This window comes from Epinephelus moara, chromosome 1 (genome assembly GCF_006386435.1).
Source record: "Epinephelus moara isolate mb chromosome 1, YSFRI_EMoa_1.0, whole genome shotgun sequence".
Lineage (NCBI taxonomy): Eukaryota > Metazoa > Chordata > Actinopteri > Perciformes > Serranidae > Epinephelus > Epinephelus moara.
Window position 1 is genome coordinate 40,051,802 of NC_065506.1, and position 17,753 is coordinate 40,069,554.

The following is a 17,753-nucleotide window of genomic DNA, read 5'->3' on the forward strand; positions in this document are numbered from 1 at the left end:
TGTGAGCTCTGAGTTTCAGAGTTGTTAAGGTCACATGTGAGTCATTGGCCCATCCCGCCATCATGTGTGTCATTAGGGTCAGATGAGACCAGGTGTAAATGGGTGTTAAGTCGTCTGGGGAGGGATCCCAAGACTGCATTGTAGGTGGGTGATACGCGGTGTTGCAGACCACCTCCTCTTTTTAACAATGGTTGTTCCAATTTGATGTAGATGAAGGAAAGGAGGAGGTAGGGGAAGGAAGAAGGATGGATTTTTAGTGAAACAGGACATACCCCTTGTTTTCAGGCTCACCTGTCTGCATGATCTCAGGTTGTTTGGACCCTGTATGAAGAAGAAAAGGAAGGTATACTTTATTAATCCCTGGGGGGGAATTCAATTTTTTTCCACTCTGTTGTCACACATACACAGGCCTGAAATACACACACATGCACAAACAGGACTTATACATGCATTAAATGGAGAGATCCCAGAGTGAGGGAGCTGCACTCTGAGCAGCTGAGGGTTCAGTGCCTTGTTCAAGGGCTCCAGCTGACAGTCCTCGCTCCATACTTGGTCCAGACAGGGACTTGAAGTAGCAACCCTCCAGTTCCCAAGCCAAGTCCCTATGGACTGAGCTCCTGCTCCATTTGAGTCCCAGTCCAAGTCAAAGTGAAGTTGAGTTAATTTTATTTATTGATGATTACATTTTGGTGCACTTGTGTTTTACATCAAGTCATGACAATAGACTGCCACTCTTAACCATATTTGTGTGTGTTTGCCTTCGAAACATTGCACCATTGTGTGCGTGCATGTGTATGTGTGTGTGTGTTGGCTGAGAGGCAGCACGATCATGTGAATTACAGAGATGGTAAATTGAATCAGCAGGGAGTCTCTGGCTCCACTGGTCTCAGTTGTTTTCATTGATCTGTATCAGAAGACTCCTCTGACCAACAGCAGCGCTGCACCTCTCACTTTAGACACCACAGGGTCTCATTACATCTCACTTAAAGAAATATTCCACCTTTTTTTCTACTCTCTGTCTGTGCGGCAACCTGAGCTGTCAAGTTGCCTCAAAGTGAAGTGGATGTTAGACCTGAAAATATCCATCTGTGGAGTTTGTTTGCTCAGATCTTTGAGGGTCTTTGTGCATTTTTATCCTTAATAACTTTATGTTAGTGTTACTGTCAGACATTATGCTTGCAGAATGTGTTAATGCCCTAATTTTCTTTCTTTTTTTAGTTTTGTATAATTGATTCTCTCACCCTTATGATTTGATTATTCTACTTCCTGTCCTCCGCAGTATGTATATAATGTTTCATTTTACAAAACAGTCCTTTCTCTTGATATCTAATTTTTTTCTTGACGCAACTGTTGGAAGAATACAGAATTAGAAGGATATCTACCATGCTTTTTTAGCCTTAATGACATTAAATAAAATTTATGATTAGGTTAAATGAATGTGCAAACACAGGTATATCATGTGTGAGTATTCATAACAGCCTTTAGTGCAGTAAAAGTATTGGGATGCTTGTGCACTCTGGAGAGGCCTTCTTATGACAACTATCCCTCCTTTATTGCAGTGAAGACACAGTGGTACTGCTTCTTTAACTTAAGTACTTAACGATTCAAGTACTCCTTCCACATATGGAGACGGGACATGTTTGCGTGTATCATATACACATTGTTTTGTGGCCATTAAGATGCAGACGGGCTTTGGATATTCATCTGCTGTGGACATGTGAGCCGCCGTATCGACTTTCCTCAGGGGAGATTTATTTATGCCTGCAGCCGCTCTGCTTCCCGCAAGCAAGGTGCATCCAGAGAGGTTTCTCCTCTCCGTCATGTTAGAAAGAGCGTAACCCAAGCCAGGCTGGTCACTGGACTCTGGACTCAACACACAAACATGCACACATGTGCATTGAGATATGGATATACTTACACAAGTGCATCCCCCTATACATACTGTGCATATGCATTTTTCTGCAGTGGTATATAGTGGTCCAAAAATGTGGCAATATTTTGTGCTACAAGGATGGTTTAATGCCAGGTTTTAAATCTATTAGAGATCCCCCAGTTTTCAAATAGACCATTTAAATTAGTCTGGATTTGGATGTGTATGAATGTCTAAATCTATTTCTACTCATTTAGTGTGTTCAATGTGCCCTATGGAGTTTTTGACCATCATTATTGTTATGGAGCATTGCTTTTTCATATGCATCCCTGTCTTGTGTGTGACACGAAACATATTCCTGCTATTGGTTTTACATTTTTTCACTGAACAGAGGTGGAAATGGGCAAAGAAAACTCGACGGCAATGTCTCTGTCCAGAAATCATGACCTGGTTACTCAAGATATGTAAGCAGTTTCGTGTAGGAGCTATGTTCTTTCGGCCGAACTACACCCGCTGACAAAAGGAAGCGTGCATCTACTCATGGATGAGAGCAAAATGTAAACATCAATGGCATCGTCCTTGCTTCAGTGTTAACTGCACGCTTCTGTGTGCACACCACAACAGTGACAGTGTCTGAGGAGCCAGACTTTGGTGTCATTTTTATCTGAGTCAATGTGGCGGGCACAGTAAATCCCACTACAACCCATCATATCTTTGTTGTTTCAACTTTGACAGAAAAATCCTTCCACCAGATTTAAAAACACACATTACATGATGCTTACTGATGTGCACATTTGTTGTCCTTGTTATTGGTCTCCAAACAGATCATGGCTCTGTCCAGCAGCTGCATCTCAGCCTGTGCTGGACAGAGACATGATCTGTAGACTGCAGATTACCGAACTACACCCGCTAACTGTATCACTGCACAGAAGGAAGGGTGCATCTACTGCTAGCTCCCCTGGCTACACTTAGCTAGCTAATGCTACAGCTTAGCCATTAATGTTCACATCTCGCACTGTCACAAGCATGAGCCTCTCGTCCATGAGTAGATGTACAATTCCTCCTGCGTATAGATCCTACATGAAACTGCTCACAACAAGGTCTGTGGATTATCTTGAGTAACTGGGTCATGATTTCTGGAAAGAGACATTGCTGTTGAGTTTTTCAAATGTATTTTTGTTGTGCTTTGAGCACCACAAGCTGAGTGCCATCCAGTTTCATTATATTGGAGAGAAGGCAGACATCTCTACGGCCGATCCAACACTTGGCAGCTCACACCAGAATACCTAATCTAGACTGATAAATAGCACAGGTAGAGGAAAAATATATGTTTCTGATTTTGGGGAGAACTGTCTCGTTAAGCTAACTTAAGTTAAAGTAAAAAATCTGTGGAATAGATTTCCTTCCTCATAAAACGTTTACAAAGCAGACTTGAAATATGTATTTTTAAATCTGAATTCCTGCATTGTTTGTGTCCATGTTTACATCAGTCAAATGGGTCTTCTTCTTCCTCACCATTTGCCTAAAACCATCTGCAGCAGTTTGATGGTCATCACCTGCGTGCTTGTGGAGCATACTATGAGATACAAACATGTTATGTACCCATCAAAACATTGCTCCACAATACAACTGTTAGCCAAAACACCACAGGGAAGCTTTAAGCTTTAACACACACATCTCAGTGTATAAGCCTCCTCCAAACGCCTCTCGCAACAGCTTTCGAACCCTTTACTGTGACTTTAATGTATAGTCCACATTGTCTGTGAACATTAACTGATGAAAAAAATGTTTTCCTGTGAGTGCATCCGTATGGAAACAGTTTCTGTACCACCAAGCGGATGCACAGTGCTGTGGGCTAATTAAACTTCATACTGGCCTTGTGCTGTTTGTCTCTGTGATATGATTAACTGAGACTGGAAGCAGCGTCTTTACTTTCCTTTCACTGCTCTTTCAAGACAGCAGGACTTGAGTCAAGGCTGTTTTCCACTCCATCAGCTCGTCATGTTAAGACGCCCTGACAGGACATCACAACATGAATCAATACTGAGAAGGTGAAGAGGATGGAGATCCTACAAGATAACATAATTACTTCAGATTACTGCCGCATGTCACTGAATCACGAGCGCACACAGACAGCAGAAATCTAGTTACACATCGTTAGCATCACACTCCCTTCATATTAAATATACAGCCTCGCCTTAAGACTCATGCACTCTATTTACACTGTATTTTAATGTTTACTTGAACTCTTAACATGTTCTCCTGGAGCTTAAAGGTTGGAAGGAATATTTCATTCCACACTGTCTGACACTGACATGCTGTTTATTCTCTGTCAGGTTGTTTCAGATCTTTACTCAACATTTATCAAATATTTATATCCAAATGTCTATTGGAGCTTTGCCATCCTTTAGAAACATTGTTTTTTCACTAGAATTTTAAATAAAAATTCTGTGTGAGAGAGAAACTGTGCAAAGGAAGACTTTAGACAATGTGGCGAAGAGAATAAAAAAAAATAAGCATAAAAAGATGTCATATTTTTAAACCTTGAAGTATTTGAAACCTTTATAATACTTAAAAGCTATTTTGGAGGGAACAGCAACACTCTCCATTGTTCTTTTGTGTCTTGACTTTTGCCGAAAATTGTAACAAACAAGTCAAATTTGTCTTTTTTGGTGGTTCCTTGAAGCTCAGCATTTTGGAAATACATTTATTTGCTTGCATGCTGAAAGTTAGATGAAAAGATCAGACACCACTCATGTCTGTACATGAAGTGCGGAGCTAGAGCTAGAGCTACGAGGTGATTATTATCTTAGCTTAGCATAAAGACTGTAAACAGAGGGAGACAGCTAGCCTGGCTCTCCAAAGGTTAAAATAAACAAATAAACAAAATCCTCCCACTAGTAAAATCCGGTCTCACTCCGAAGTCGTTGAAATCCAGTGCCTACTGACGAAACCAATGAAGCTGTCCTTTCACGTTGGCATGATACGGGGCCTGACTCTGTTATTGTTTCACGGCACCTGGCAGCATCACGGGGAAATGCGGCAGGACAGCAACGATAGTTAAGGCGGCAGCAGTCCAAGTAGGGCGGTCTGGAGGGGTGGTGGACAGATCCAACAACCACTGACTTTCACCCGAGAGAATGAGAATGTCTTGACTCACACATTTAATTAAAGGGACTCTATGAAAGCAGAGTATATGAGTTCATAAACAGTTTTTACAATGGCCACAGTGCTGACAGGGCTAATGGTGCTAACCAGGGGAGAACCAAAGGGTGGACTTCTATGACAACGCTGCTCCCCTATGAGCACAGTGCAAAGCAGCAGTGATGAGCTAGCCACTGAGACAGGCCTACACACTTGTGGTTGTAGCTTTTGCTCTATTTATAATGTACAGACAAGAGAGTGGTTTCAATCTTACACTCTAAAAAAGTGTATAAACATATTTTTCGAAATGTTATACTATTCTTTGAACTTACACGGGTCTCAGTATCTCAACGTGCTGCACCTGAATTCAAACCCTGGTATTATTAATGCAGTTTTACTGTCAACCCCCACGTACCAGTCACATCAAAATACATCTTACAGCCAGAGAGATGAAAACACTGTTAGTCATATGAAAACTGAAACTCCTGAAACTTCAGTGAAACATTGATTAAGGAAAATATTTCAGCTGAGTCATGATCTGACAGCTGATGACTCTTCATGATGTAATTTACAGTAATATCTGTTTGACTTTCTGCAGTTAATCAGTGACAATTAGCTCAATACCTTCTGATATCCTCAGTAAAGACACTGCTATTATGTTTCTATGTCTCATATTGTATGTTGACTCACTGAGTGTGTGTTTTTATCACTAACAAAAACCTGTGAAAGTATTTAATGTTGTAATTCATCACTGTCAAACCATTTTTATATACTTTGAATATTACTTGATAGATAGATAGATAGATAGATAGATAGATTAGTAGTACTGCATCATACGTATCATTAGGTTAGTCTGTTTTTCAACAGTGTAATAAAGACACTCTGTATTGATTCTAGAGAGGAAGTTTTTTTTCCTGTCACCCCTCCAGGGGTCAGGGGTCAGAGGTCAGGGTCAACTAGGAAACATAATGCAGCTGGTCTGGATGCAGTGTTGATGCTCGTGGTTTCATGTTTACAAAAACGCAGATTTTTCACTCTGTGAAATGGACGATACAAAATGATAAATGTAAAGGGAAGTACTGAGTGGACTGACATATCAGAATGAGGGGAATTTTCATTTTGGGTGCTCTGCTGCTAAAGTTTGTGTCATCCTGAGAGACATGAATGGTGTTGGAGTTGGTGGATGATTTAGCATTTAATATGTCATATATACTATAACCCTATAACCTTTCTATGTGGAGTTTGCATATTCTCCCTTTGTCTGGGTACTCCAGCTTCCTCCCACAGTCCAAAGACATGCAGGTTAATTGGTGACTCTAAATTGTCCGTAGGTGTGAATGTGAGTCCGAATGGTTGTCTGTCTCTATGTGTCAGCCCTGTGATAGTCTGGCGACCTGTCCAGGGTGAACCCTGCCTCTCACCCAATGTGAGCTGGGATAGGCTCCAGCACCCCGTGACCCCTAACAGGATAAGCGGTTATAGAAAATGAATGAATGAATATACTACAACAACTCACTCAGTGCTCATATGTCGTATGTCATCCTGGATCCATATTCTTCACACATATATGTATACAATCTGTTAATAATGAGAGTGGCTGTGATAGAGGGTGAGGCAGAGCAAGTCGTCCACATGTCGAAGTATCCTTGGGCAAGATACATAACCCCAAATTGCTCCAGATGGCTTTCCTATTAGTTTATGAGTATGTGGTGTGTGTGAATGTTTAACTGACGAGCAGGTGGCACCGTGTGTGGTAGCCTCCAACACCAGTGTTTAAAAGTTGTCCTTCTGGTACTTCACTGACCTGAGTGATGGGTCACTCTCCCACCCACTCTCTCAAACTGGCTGGGAATAGGAGAGACGCAGTGTTTAGTGCTCTGAATTACTTTTAAAGAAAATACTTTTGTTTCCCAAAGCAACATCAAGTACAAAAAAGTATTGTGAACAAATTATCCAACAAACACACCTATTACCTGATCAGTGCTGATCATTTATTCAAGTAGCAATACCACAGTGCAGAAATAATCTGTTACAAGTAAAAGTCCCACAGTTTTTAAATCTGGTCAAGTATTGAGAGAGAGCGCAGCAGCCGGTAGGGACGAAACAGGCTGCCTGGAAGTAGATTATTTCTTGCTTTGTACATTATTTGTACTTTTTCAGATTCTTTTTGTTTGACCAGCAACAGCCCTGAAATCACTGTCGCCAAATTCACCAGATACATTTTAGCGTGTACAGAGCCAGGATAGTTTTACATATGCTAATAATTTGGTAGAGTTAAAAGTGCAATATTTCCCTCTGGATTGTAGTGGAGTCGTGGTATAAAGTAGCATAAAATGTACATATTTAGTAAAGTACAAGAACCTCAAAATTGTACTTAAGTTCAGTATTTAGGTAAATGTACTTTGTTACTTTCCACCACTGTAGAAACAGAGGATGCAGCCTCTCTGTTTCCTGGCAGCCACACTGACCTGCACTTCACCAGCAGAAGAACTCAATATAACACTGGCCATCATGCAGGAGTGGCGGTCTGACCAGGTCTTTCTTAATTATACTTTGGCCGGCTCCCAGAAGATACAGACCAAAGGAGCAGCAGTGTGGTTTGCTGTGTTGTGTTGTGCTGTAAACCGCAGGCTGAGTATTGATTAACTGTGGATTTTATCGTGTACTTTTGGGAGCTCTTACTTGAGCATGACCTCATATCCTACTATACCTCCTCATGATAAAAAACATTTCTGTTGCACAAAATATGAACTTGACCTCTGTTCAAACAGTGTCAAACACATTTAAAGAGAAGCTAACACAGTTTTTCCTTCTCGTTGGACATTGACGGACTGACCGTTAGAGAATCCCCGACAGCCTCTCTGTCTCTGTGCAGCTTATCGGCCGGCTCACATCCTGCCTGTCTCCCGGCCTCTAATGCACAGAGGAGAGCGAGTGAGCGAGCAAGCGAGCGAGGGGAGGGGATCATTTGAAAAAGCTTGTATGTCTCTTGCTAGGCATGTCAACATTTGCAAAAACCCCACCGAAAATCAATAGCAGAGAGGAGAAATTCCAGTAACTCTGTGTCTGTGCACGCAGCTTGGCTTACAGCGGAAGTGTGGGCCCCGGTGACACAGAGACATTAGCATACAGAGCCATGAAACATGGTACACATGGTGCCCTGGGGTTTGACCAGTTTGTCCTGTGTGGACCTAAATTTAGCTGGTCGACAAAGCTAAAAATGTGGTAAGCTTACCAAATCTTCTTTTGTCCCCCTGTTAACAGTTAATCAAATGTGTGTGTAATGAGTGAGTAGTCCCTTAAACAGATAATATACAGATAATTACCAGAAAGTCTGAATCTCTGCAGCGCTTTTTAGCCTTTTTAGCTCATTGTCTTGGTTGTTTGGCTTGGTCTCAGTGCGCTGAACCCTGTTTACAGCAACACACAAGCTCTAATATAAGGAGGTAACTAAGTACACTTTGCTTTATATGAATATTAATATTTCATGCTCTGCATTTCTACTTCTCTACGTTTCAGTACAATATTGTACTTTTTGATCCACTACATTTATTTGGCAGCTATGGTCACTACTTAACAGTGTTAGATTTTTAAAAATACAAAATATGTGACCTGCTTTAAAATAAAACACAATGTTCAGTGCACAAAATTTCCATCTTATCAAGTCATCTGAGTCGTAAAAGTCCCATTTCTATACTAAAAGTGGAAAAATCTGACAGTGCTGTAAGAGTATTCCAATTTATTTTTAATTCAGTTTCAAGTTAACACTTAATTTTCTTTTAGTCTAGTGCAGAAGCCTGCCTAATTCTTTTGATTATTAAGTCACAAACCTTTTTTTAAATTTTGTTTTTATTGGCGACCAGAAGACATGAGAAAAACAGTTACAAGTACTTAACTACGTGCCTGTTTTTGCAGTTATATATCACAAAAAAGAAAGAAAAAGGCTCTTAGGGGAATTAAATAATTAAACAAGCCAAGAGACAAACAGGCAGATAAACAAAAGAACACAGAGATAAATACATTTAAAAAGAAAAACAACTGATCTCTGTTTATCTGAAGGAGTATTCTATATCACTATTGTTTAACTGTCCAGAAGTCCCACTTTGGCCAGTTAGGTTCCAAAAAAATTGAAAATAAATAAATCAACTGATTAAATGGAATAACAGTGAAAACGTGAAAATTTACACTTTTACTTGAAACTTGTTATTTTGCCTACAAACATAGGAAAACATAATAAAATTTCCAAATGTTAACTTATTGAGTTCCTTCCTCAGTGGCCATATTTTTCAGGCATTAAATGCTGGTACCAAACAAACAAACAAACGAACAAACAAAATGTGCATTACCAAACATAGGGAAGGAGTGGCAGTATTCAAAATATGCACAGAAGTATCACCCATGCTCAAACATGCACACATTATCAAACTTGCTGAGCTGCAGGTGCAACATTAAGAGTTTTATGTTATTTAAGTGTGATAAAAACCTCCAGGATGGTCACAGACGGGTACCTGAAGCTCTGCAGTAACAGTGAAACACACAGTGTGTGTATGAACAGAGGCCACACACTGTTAATCACCACTAAAACTATTAACTGCGCTGTATTGCAGCAGCAGGCGGTTATCTCCAATCTGCTGAGGCCTGTTGTCATCAGCAGGTTGAAGTTATAAAGCTACAGGAGAGCAGAGACGATGATGACTGTCCGCAGGTGGTTTACACTTTAAAAATACTGTTTAGCAGTGGAGAGCAAGGGTGTATCATAATGATCGATAATGTGAGTTGTTTTAATGTCTCAGTGAATTAAATAGTTGCCATCAGCTCAGAAAAACAACTGGTGCAAACATATAAAACAGTTTCACAGATTCTAAAGTTAGTTCACAAAACTAGTGCATGCCAACTTGTTTACCTGTTCACAACCTGACTACATCTCTGGTACTGGTTTTTGGTTGTTTATATTTGGTTTTATTTGCACTTTATATGTTGCCCTGCTTCTGTTTTTGTATTGCAACTGCTGCAGGACAATTTCCCTCAGGAAAAATAAAGATTTATTTTATCTTATGCAGCAAGCTGGGTTGGATGATCTGTGTTTGGCTGCAGAATACAGTAGATGGCAGCACTGAGACATGACTGAGCAACAGCAGGGTCATCAGGAGGGCCCACAACATCATCAAGGTACAGCACACACCCCAACTACAGTTGTTCCACACTTCAGCCATCAGGCAGATGCTACAGGAGTAATTTTAGAATTTTAATTCTGATTTTATTGCCTTGTGTGAAGGGAGACTGGCAATTAGGAATTCCATCGTACAGTGCAAACCATTGAGTTTTCTACTGTGCATATGACAATAAACTAATGAATCTTGAATCTTGGAAAAACTGGCTGAGATACAATGTCTTATGTTTTAGCAGCTAACATATAGATATGTGATATGCTCCGTCCCAATGTGTTATTTATTCATCGTTAACTGTCATTTGTTACTTATTCATTGCAACTGCAGGACCAGGGAAAGATGAGAGCGTACTTTAACATGCTTGAAACTTAAGTCCACACACATCAACATTATAATAACCATAGTACAAATTATGTTATAGTATAATATGTAATATTCAAATGAGTGTTTTGCATTCAGTAGTGAACACAACTATTTCAGTTAAGATCTTAAATGTCCCTTTTCATTTTATGATTAAGGTTAAAATGGCATAGAATGATAGAACTGTGTATTTTTATAATGTTTTGTGGTGTCATTTTCTGTATGTTTCTTTTTCTCTTGTTTTTGCAATCAGGGCCTGCTGTGCCATAAGACAAATTTCTGTGCAAGCAGACAATAAAGTATATCGTATCGTATCGTATCGTATCGTATCGTATCGTATCGTATCGTATCGTAATCCTGATTTAAGAGGAGAAAATTGATTGATGCATTAATTACAACTAAGAAGAGTCTGTGTATTTCAGTGTTTTGGGTGGACTTGTAGAATGGGCTGTGTGATGAGTTGAAACAAAGTACAAATATAAATCAATTTAAATAACTCTATAAAAAGATATTTTTGGCAGACATATAGATGAGGAAAGGTTGTGTTAGGGGAGTGCATATTTATTTTGTAACACTGGCTGGTACTTGGACTGTAGATAAACTGGGTTTATTGCTTATTTATTTCATAGGGTGGTAAATAGACTGGGATAGTTGTATATTAGTTGTAAATAAATTTGGGAATTTGTTGAAATTATTTATGAGTTAAAAGAAGAAATGTAAGAAAGGGGTAGGGACATGTAAGTTTTTTATTCTACCAACTACTTTCGGACACTGTTATCTTTGTCGCTCGTTCATTCATGTAAGATGCTAAATGTTCCTCATGCACATAAGTTTGCTCTTAATATTATGATTAAATTTTAAATATCCTAGTTTAAAACTCATTAAATCAACCTGTCCCTAATCTTGCAAATTAAAAGACATTTGAGGCGATAAATTATGAGATTTTAGACATGAGTGATGAAATACTAATAAATATAAGATTAATAGCAGCAACTAAAAGATGTGACATCACATGGTTAAACTGCCAAAGACAAAATGGTGAATAACATTAAAATTTGTGTTATGGAAACAAAACACATTAAACAGTTATGGAGAAAATAAAACAACATTTTCTTCATTTCTAAATGAAATTATACACTGTGAATTTTAACTCACTCCAAAAAGGCCAGTTTGGCAAAATTAAAATAATCAATATGTAGTTGCTACTTTGAGCTCTGAGCTGAGTTTGTTCTGTCTGTGCAAAACAAAGCAAAACAGATTTAAATGTAGCTCAGCTAGCGAGAGTCTGAGAGGAGGCATTAGATGTTGTGTAGGCAACTCGCCACCAAAAACAGCCTCCAACTAAACTTCACACACTCACTTTTTGGCCACTTTAACTGCTCTACTCTTATTTATGTATTCACAGCCTCTGAAAAACAAGTGAAATGTGTTCATTTTCAAGAAATCATAAGAGCTGTCTGCGAGTTTTGGTGCATCAAACTTGTGAGAACAAAGTAGAAAATGTACATTTAAAGGATTTATGAGACTGTGTGGGAATACTTCTCCAGCTCTCCACCCCCACTGACTCACAGCAAACCTCACACCTACTCAGAGGAAAAGCTGTTTCAACCAGTTTCATCATATATTCTGCCCTTCAACACAAAGTGAAGCTGAAACTGGATTTATTCATCTTTTAAAATGAGCTGCGGGCAAACAACCTGTAAGTGAGGTGTCACTTACAATCAATGAAATAATTCAGATCAGGATTAGGGAGCTGTTAGGAGAGTCTGTCAGCTTGTGTTAGCTTTCCATTCGTGTATCATGCACCAGGGGGCAAGATGGTTTTATCGCAAGGCAAACATGCCAACATCTGAACACACTCCACTCCACCTGCAGTGTGTGTCTTTGAAGAGCAGAGGTGGAGGAAGTACTCAAATCTAATGGGACAGCTCACCCCAAATCATACATACACATTGTTCCTCTTACCTACAGTGCTATTTATCAAGTTAGAATGTTTTAGGGTGAGCTAGTTCATGTGGGTTTGAGATTGCTCTGGTTTTCCCACTCAGTTCACGTCCACAAACAGCAGGCAGAGGGCACTAAACACTAACTTCAAATGAGCCTCTCACTCACTGCCTTCTTTTTTATGATTACTTTATCAGTGACGCAGGTCAGTCATCCCAGATAATCCCTCTTTACTATACTGTGACTGGATTAATTCTTTGTCTGGACGCTCCATATATCAGTATTTTTATATGAACAGTGAATCCAATTATAACGTGTAATGTGAGAATCTTGAAGAAAACATTTGGACCTTTCTAAAACAAATTACAAGTTTTACATCAAAGTGTTCACTATTAAAATAAATAGATAAGACACTCTGAAAGAAATAATCATAAATACAGATTAAATGTGTCTTATATTTTTTAAAATAAGTTTTAAAACCTACTTTAATATTATGAAATGTTATTTCAACCAGCTTCTTTTCACAGTCAATGACTTGACACTTTTATATTATCTTCATTTCAAAAAACATTTTCCTAATGGTGGTTTTATTTAATAATGCAACTCAGTTTTGGTCTGTCAAACAAGACAAAAAAAAAAAAGAAAAAAAAAAGTGCCCTGTACGATTTTTATTTGATTGTAAGACTATTTCGTGGTAATTTTATATATTTTGTCTGTTTTTTAGTCATATAAATTATTCATTTCATGATGTTCTATTTATTCATTTAACATTGAAGACTTTGGTTCTCCATAGAAATCAAGGGTTAAACCTCTTTACACACAACAATGCTGCAAAATATCTCCTCACCTTGTTTACACACTGTTACAGACACAGAATATACAATAATCATTTTCACGCTCTCATAAAAATGACTTCGGTCTCAAACCTGAAGAGGAAATTGCTTTTTAATGACACACTATTTTCCCCTTTTACCCACACGATCACTTTGCCTATATTATTACAATATTATGATTACTGTGATTTCTATTGCTCGCCTTCCTGATTTATGCACTTATTTTTTTCTCTCCCTGTTGGGTCTGATATTTCTTTGTTATTTTTGTCATTTTGATGCTTTTATGTTTCTATCCTGGAGTGGGAGGATTTAACTAAGCCTCATGGGGTTCTCAACTAGAGATGGGATTTCATATCCTTGCCTTCCTTGTTTCATTTTTTTTTATCCTTTGCAAAATTTGTTTAATGTCTTCTAAAAAATAATGAGTCTTATTTCTTTAAAAAACATTATATAAATGTTTCATGTGACGGTGTAGAATTTGGTGCATTATTGGGGTTATTTAAAAGACAGTACATGAATAAATCGACAAATGACTTGTAAAGCCTCTCAGACTACCACTGATAAAAAGCTTTTTTTTATGTTTTTTTTTTTTATGTTGGAAAATTGATCAAACCTTCACTTGAAACCCAAACAGAGCATTTCAAGTCTCTATGCCTGATGTCATGAATACTAACATCTTTATTCTAATGCTTTCTCTTACTCAACTGATGCAAACATGATCAGGCAGCTTGTTAAGATATTGTGACGCAGGTCTCATTCCACGGTGCATACCGAAACGCCTGAGCCAACAGGAAGGGGTGCACAAATACATTTCCCACCATGGCACGGCTTCAAAAGTCACAAAGCTCACACAGTTTTTGTAGGTGGGAGTATTTGGATGCGGTCCAAAACCACACTTTTGCTTCCTGAAGATGAAAATGCAGTTTGCCTCTCACTAATGATCTCTCTGACTTTCATTAATGACCTACAGTGTCAGGTAGAAAAATAGTTCAGGCACCTTTTTCATTTTCAGCCTCCATATAATCCATTTTCTCACAGAGGGGCAATCCGTGCTTCAAATCGTTTGGTGCAGTGTGTTTTCTCTTTTCATGTTGCAGAGGCCTTTGGACAATTACTTTTGCTTCGAATAACTAGTTGTTGATCACATCATGATACATCTACTATGTATTAATGTTTACAAACCATATTCCCATGAACTTATAAGCAATTTGCACATAAGCCTTAATTTTTCCAAGTGCATTTTAATGTGTGTAGAATTTTAAGGGATATATAGGCTGAAATGGAATATTATTCATAACTTTATCACCTGAAACTAAGAATCATTGTGTTTTTGTTACCTTAGAGTGAGCTATTTATGGTATGTCAACATACAGAACGGGTCCTCTTCCAGGGAGTCCATCATGTTGTGCTACAGTATAGCCCAGAATAGACAAACTAAACACTAGCTCTAGATAGGATCATTTGCCTTACTGTGTTTTTTGCATTGCCCACTGTTGTTTTAAATGCTTGGAGAACCCGGTTTCATTCTGAAGCTGTCGAAATCTGGCACTTGGGTAGTGACTTGTGGCATCAGAAACCAACAAAAAAAAAGGCATCCTTTAACATCGGCATGATACACGGCTGGTTGCCGTTATATTTAAACAGGGCTTGGCAGCATCAGGGGGAAACGTGGTGGGACAAGGACAAAAGTTAAGGTGGTGAAAGTCCGACTGGGGTGGGTGGAAGGGGTGGTGGATGAGTCTAAAGGCCAAACCCTCTTCTTTTTTCCTAAACCTAACTATGTGTGTTTGTTGTTGAAGGGTAAAAACCATCAATTTGCAGTGTTGTACCAACGTAGTGTGTTTATTTTGAAAGAGACTGTATGTAAATGGTAAATTTCCTGCGAAAATGGAAGTGTATTTTGAAAGAAGACAATGCATATAGGCCGAACTTGACACGGTGTCCCAGAATGTCAACAACCAACACACCAAAACCTTTTACGTCATATGTGGACGTGGAAAGTCCATGACCAAACATTGATATGTGACAAGGTTGGAATGAGAATGTTTTGGCTTGGCACACTGGAGAAGTTTTGGTTGGTTGCAGTCTGCAACTTAACCACTAGATGCCACTAAACCTAACACACTAGACCTTTAACCCCCTGCTGATCCCGAACAGCAGTTTAGCTCAAATTCAGTGGCAGTTGCCCAGTGTGTTCAAACTGAAAGGGACTGAACAGGAAGTGAATTTTAGGAGCAGTGAGACTGCATGTGAAGTTAATGCAGACAGGGGAGTTGATTGAAATTTATCCTAGACTCCAACTGACAGTTGTGTTTAAAAAAATGTGTATTATTCCAATTTACAACCAGAATTATTGAAGTAAAAGCTGCAGATTTTTGGTCACATGGGGGCAGGAGCACTCCACAACAAGCTGAAAGAGACAGAAAGAGAAACAGAGTTGCTGAGCTGTTCCATGAGGCTGACTCACAAGCGGCTGAGCTGTCACACAAACACACCACAGCACAAACACTCTGCACACACATGCTTATACAGTTGTCACACTGATTGTTTGGGGCAAATAAATGTGGACTTCAAAGACGCCCCACATCACACAAATAATACAAGGCAAGAAATTGCTCAGTGTGCAATCTGAACGCGCCTTGAAAAGCACTGGGCAAGCAAAGCAGTATGCCATACTGATGTTCTGCTTGTTACACTGCTGCAAAGGTGGGGAAACCTGCTGATGAGACAGCAGGTATAAGACTGAATTTCTGTCAGCTGATAATCAAATAACAACAGGTAGTGGAGATGCTGAGGTAAACCTTAAAGGACCAGTGTGTAGGATTTAGGGGCACTGACAGAAATGGTATATAATATTTATGACTATGTTTTCATTGAATTATAATCCCCTAAAAAAAGGATCGTTGTGTTTTTGTTCCCTTAAAATGAGCAATTTTTATGTACATATGAAGTGGGTCCTCTCCCATGAAGTCTGCCACGTTGTTCTACAGTAGCCTAGAAAGGACAAACCAAACACTGGCTTGAGATAGGGTCGTTCACGTTCCTGCATTGGTCACCCTGTTCTTCTACACCCCTTGCACATGGGAGAAGTTTCAGTTCTGCACCCCACCAAGATACTACTAAATCCTTAATCAATCTTTACACAGCTTTGAAGGGTTGGCAGAGACGATACAGCACCGTTCCCATTTGGATTCAGCCACTAATCGCCTTGTGAAATATGTATTTGTTAGTCTGTGTTATTCTGTGATGCTGTTGGTACATGTGGTATTTTGCTGATTTGTCAGTCACAAGCTGCACGAGCTGTTTTGTGTGCCAAACTAAAATGGAGTACAAGCCATGCCAAACTGACAGTAGCACTATAGTGGTCGAATTTTGCAACACTCTCAGTTGTACAATTTGAAAATAATTCCACTTTTTTTTGTTTTTGTTTTTAAAAAGAAGGGCATTTTGAAAATATAACCCTCCATCATGAATAAATGACAAAGACATTTATGTTTCTGTTTATTTATTTATTTCTTTTTCAAATGTCAAATGTGCTTATCACAAACTGTAGCCCATTATGCAATGATGGGTCATTAGGGAGCGTTTGGCACTTAGGAGGGGTGAGGGGTGATGCAAAAAGGGGGAGGCATGTCAAATAATTTTTTAAGCCCTGGGGAGGGACTTATATTTTTTATTTTGGCTCAGGGGAGGAGCATACACATTTAAATTGTTGTATTTTGATTTTAAAAGAAAACATGCCAGTACACCTGTAAAAACAGAAACTTTCTTTGGATTTTCAAATTTCCGACGGCCTTTGGACACATCATGTGCTACGACCTTCTAAAAACATAATCAAATCTAACCTTATAATAGTGTGGCTGTGGCTCAGAATTGCAGGGGTTCATCCACCAATCAGATGATCGGTAAATCGATCCCTGGCTCCTCCAGTCTGCATGTCGAAGTAGCAAGATATTGAACCCCAAATTGCTCCCGATGGCTGTTCCATCGGTGTGTGAGTGTGTTAAACAAAGTTAGTGGCAGGTGGCACCTTGTAGCCTCGGCCACCAGTGTATGAATGTGTGTGTGTGTGTGAATGGGTGAATGTCACACAGTGTAAAAAGGGCTTTGAGTGGTCGGGTGACTAGAAAGGCGCTATGCAAATGCAGGTCCATTTATCATTTAATAAATCCATCAAAGACACCTTAATCTACATTTAAAATTTTTACAAAAATAAACCGTTTGCACTTAGGCTACTAACATGCATGCACAACAAGAGTGAAGAACTGAGACTTTTTTCATCTAAGGGTAAGTTTTTAAGATCTAATAACTAATTTATGTTCGGGGAGGGTCAAAAAAACAAAACAAAAAACCCCAGCCACTCCCCTCCTCTGATTGGTAAAGAACAGTCCCTAAATCCCCCTAAATCTTACACACCGTTCCTTTAAATAATAA